The sequence below is a fragment of the Triticum dicoccoides genome, chromosome 3B (assembly GCF_002162155.2).
Source record: "Triticum dicoccoides isolate Atlit2015 ecotype Zavitan chromosome 3B, WEW_v2.0, whole genome shotgun sequence".
NCBI classification, from domain to species: domain Eukaryota; kingdom Viridiplantae; phylum Streptophyta; class Magnoliopsida; order Poales; family Poaceae; genus Triticum; species Triticum dicoccoides.
This window is the reverse complement of record NC_041385.1, coordinates 699,132,884-699,137,452: the sequence shown is the minus strand read 5'-3', so window position 1 is coordinate 699,137,452 and position 4,569 is coordinate 699,132,884. Positions and strand designations below refer to the sequence as shown.

General features: G+C 46.4%; 1 long non-coding RNA gene across 1 annotated transcript; it reads left to right on the top strand.

Moving 5' to 3' along the window:
• Positions 1-6: 6 nt before the first annotated feature.
• LOC119277959 lies at positions 7-1,511 on the top strand. The gene is made up of 2 exons (XR_005137408.1): positions 7-765; positions 875-1,511. It is a non-coding gene; the product is annotated as an uncharacterized LOC119277959 (long non-coding RNA).
• The last annotated feature ends 3,058 nt before the right edge of the window (positions 1,512-4,569 follow it).

Below are 4,569 nucleotides of genomic sequence, written 5' to 3'. Positions count from 1 at the left end.
CCTTACCCCAACCCATTGCCGCCCCACACAAACGCCGGATCCCGCCTCGATGGTCGTCGGATTCGCGCGGGATTCACGCCAGAGGCACAACCTATCTCCCTCCCGCTACCCTCCGGCAAGTGGCACAGATCTCCTCCCCCCGCACCTACCTGGCGACAAATCCAGGCGGAGCCGGCCCTGCCGCGCCACCAGGCGACAGGATCGAGCACCGGTGACCCCTCCCCCTCCCGCGTGTTGCGTCCGCCACCGGATCCACCCTCCCCACCGCATCCCTTCGGTGCCGGTGCCGGCCGCCACCTGATCCACCCCCTTCCTCGCGCTGGATACACCCCTCGCCCCGCCACCTTCCACCATGGCGCCGTCGGGGCCCGGGTCATCCTCTCCCTCTCCGGCTGGGTGGCCCCGACGAGCAACTCGCTCCTGGAGCTACGGTCACCGGCGTTGGTGTGGCTCACCTGTGCTGGACGAGAAGCAAACTCCGCTCCCCACCATCACCCACATCAGGGGCACTGCCATCGCCGGATCCTGGCATCCCCCGACCTTGCAGGATGCGTCAACGGCATCAACATACCCTCCTCCGGCCATTGAGCATCCAAGATCAACTGCACCCCGTCCTCCCGCCGGCGCCATGCAGTCCAGTACGCGGGGGCACGCAGCACACCCCACCGTCGCCTTGCAGTCCAAATTCCGGATTTCTTGCTGTTGCGTTGCGTGCAGCGACAAGGAGAAGTCCGGATTCATCAGCCTCGCCTCCCGCTGCCTGAGGTAATTTCTTTGTGCTGCATCAGAGATGGTTCTGCTACCGTTCACCATCCATGGTGTCCATGTGGTCAGTGCAATCTCATGACGGATGGGTTCTTTTCATCCTCTCCAGCTAGTTCTACAACGAGCAGCTTCTATCGCTCACTATCCTCCCCCACAACGCAGTGTGGCAGGGCGGCGCTTGCAGTGCGGCACTCACAGCCGAGCAGCAAACCCACTGAAACCTATGAGTACATGAGGCCGACGAATCCCTGCAGAAAACGGAAGATCCTATCCATCAGTTCTTGCATCTTTGTCATGTTTTTCTAGTGATTGCTCTGATGATCCGTTGTGCAAGATAGGCTGAAGGCCCAACCTTCTTCGGTACGACGTCAACAGAGTACTCTTTGTGTTGAAACCATGCCTTTTTTTGTTGTTGCGAAACACAAGTTTATTATAGTACTAGAATCATTAGCAACGAATGTCTGGGAACTTGCTTTCAGTGAGATATAGGTTCTTTTTTCAAGGCGGAAACGACAGTTTACAAAAACCTACGAAATTAGTAGATTGCAATGCTCATTATCTGAGACCACAAGTTATCTTGTTTAGTTGCATAAGGTGGAAGGAGAGAGTTTCCAAACTGCATGCCATGGTCAGGGCTCATGTTTTATACTTTGTAATTGAGAAGTTATCTTCAGGGCTCATGTTTTATACTTTGTAATTGAGAAAATGCAAAGAGGAAATGAGAGTAAAAAATGGATGTGGATGAATGCTTGTGTGTAATGCCTAGCGTGCAAACAAAAAATGTAGTCCACTCTCGTCGTCCCCGTAGTGCATATTTCATTAACCAAAAAAATGTATGCAGTACACTAGGGGGAAACTAAACTCTAGAGAAAAAATAAAAGAGGAAACTACAGTGCACTCCGGTCTTAAAAGAAGTCCACTCTGAACGACTTTGAAGTAGTCACTTGGAAAAATGTATTTAAAAAATTTATGTTGTGTTTGTTGAAAGACATTTAAACTAGTAAAAGAAAGTAATGAGGTTCACTCTCAAGAGTGTTGGGGTTCATTTCCCCTCCTCTATGTGGTCCACTCGTTCATAATTGTTTTATAGAAAAGATAAAAGAATCTATGCAGCTCGCTTGACCCTTGTATGCAGTGCGGTTTTTCGTCTGAAGCAGTGTGATTTTATGTTGGATGAAGCTCACTCGTCGATTTGAGTGTCGCAAAAATGTTTTCGTGTGTCTTAGAATTTAGTCGACTACGTTAACACTTGCAGTGCCTTCGGTCTTCGAATGTCGTTCACTTTTGAGAGTGATGCTGTTCACTTGCGTATGAGAAAAAAACGTCCGACAAAAGAAATTATGCAGCTTGCTTGCCTGTCCGATGCAGTGCGGTTTTCATTCTGAAGCAGTGCGGTCGGTCGTATGATGTTGTTCATCCCGTAAGTGCAAAAAAATTGTTACGAAAGCGAAAAAAAAGTAATGCAGTTCATTTCTTGAGAGTGTTGTGGTTCATTTACACTCGATGTGAAGTGCACTCTACTTTCTCGTCCTTGAAAAAATTATGTTTGAATAAAAGAAACCATGCAGTTCTTTTACCTGTCTGGTGCAGTGCGGTTTTTCGTCTGTTGCAGTGCGGTTTTCAGTCGGATGAAGTACCCACGTCGATTTGGGTGTCGCGAAAAACAGAGTGTCCGCATTTCGGTAAATTCGAAATTCCTCTTAAACCGTAAAGAATTAGAGAGAGTGTTCTACATGAACGAGTTGCGTATCATTGATATCTTTCCAACGGCGTATCGTTTGAATCATTCCGACCAGCGGTTTGCAAAAATTTCGCCAAAAATGGCCGCTGCCACTCGTCGTCCGCCGCACGATTTTCAAAATTAACTTAAAATCGTAAGGAATTTTAACAATATTTCAACATATGAAAGTTGCGTCTCGTTCATAGATTTCCAACGGCGTATCACACGCCTCCTTTCGACAAACGGTTTAAAAACTGAAGCGAAAACAGTACTGAAAATTTGAAAAAAAATTTGAAAAACAGAATTCCGCGATTTAGTAAATTTGAAACTGCTCTTAAACCGTAAGGAATTAGAGAACCATTTATATATGAAAAAGATGCGCCTTGATGATATCTATCCAACGGCGTATCGTTTGCTTCATTCCAACGAGCAGTTTAGAAGAAATCGCGAAAAAACGCTCGCTGCCACTTGTCATGGGCCGCACCATTTTAAAAACTGCTCTTAAACCATGTGGAATCTCGAAAAGTGTTCAACATGTCAAAGTTGCACCTAATCCATAGATTTTCAACGGTATATTGCACACCTCATTCCGATAAACGGTTAAAAAATTAGAGCGAAAACAGTACCGAAAAAATAACGCGTGCAGTTTTTTCCGACGAGAAGTTCACTCGTGTGAGTACTGCAGCACACTTGGTTCAAAGAATGACGTGCACTTGCGTTCAGCGTGCAGTGCGGAAGTGGTGTGCGGAATAGTTATTTTGCTAATATTAGCAGAATAGACCGTCTCTATCTCTCTCTCTCTCTCTCTCTCTCTATATATATATATATATATATATATATATATATATATATATATATAGAGAGAGAGAGAGAGAGAGAGAATGGATTTGCTATCCACACTAGCTCGCAGGGGCGGAGTTACAGGGTGGACAGGGTGGGCCGCGGCCCACCCTGGAAATTTGAACCAGCCTATATACCATATCTGCCTAGTGGTGGGCCATAGAAAAAAATATAGAGCCCAATAACTATTCCGGACCCATCTCTGCGTAGGCAGAGAAAACTGACGCAACCAGCCCCCAGCCGCCCAGACACATCGAGGCATCCAGCCAGCCGATTCCCATCCCCGACCCCGACCTCCAGATTTCGCAGTCTCGCTAGCTCGCCGGAGGCCGTGCCCGCCTGTGCCACCGCTTGTTGGAGACCCAAGAACCGCAGCCTCTCCGTCCCGCCCGCTCAGCCTAGGGGTTCGGCGGCATCCGCCCAACCGCAGTCGTGCTGCCGTACTCCCTGCCTATGGCCTCCAGCCTCCAAGCAGTGCTGCTTTGACACCCCCCTCCATTCGGCAGCCAGTAGCAAGCCAACAACGGTCCTTGTCGATTTGAGGTACAACTTGTCCACTGCCCATTCAGGCATTCCTCAATATTTTAGTTAGGGTTTGCTCTTCCGTGTGCTAATTTTTGTTCAGTTATGTCATTATTACTTTATAATTGATAGAAAGTAAATACAAGTGCAGAAATAGTGAAGAATGAAGAGGACAAAAAACCTTGCTTCTCTTTTTAAGAGAAGAATTCTAGTATGCCAGATGTGGGCGAGCCCAAAAAACAAACTAGAGAACCAATCCAACCAACAACAAATGGGTGATAGAGTGCATTTTCTTCTATGAGTTTAGTCAAGAGCAAGTTGAAAAATAAGATGGGTGATAGTCTTTTGGATGATTGTCTAGTCACATACATTGAGTGGGATATTTTCTTCAAGGGCAATGAAGATGATATAATTGATAGTACTTAAATGGTCTTGCAAAAGTGCATGCCAGAAACATATTCTACTTTGAACTTCTCAAGGTATGTGATATAGGCTTCTTTTATGCAAAGCCAAGACTTAATTGAGAAATTTGGTATGTTTGAATGATCATATTCATCTATTTCCATGTGGTATTGGTAACTAGTTAGAATGTTCACATGTCATGTTTGTTGTTATTTTTTTAAAGGACCACCCTGATTTTAAATCCTAGATCCGCCACTGCTAGCTCGGATGGTGGTTATCGGAACCCTTCAATTGCTTTGAGATCCGAACTTTTGAGTGGA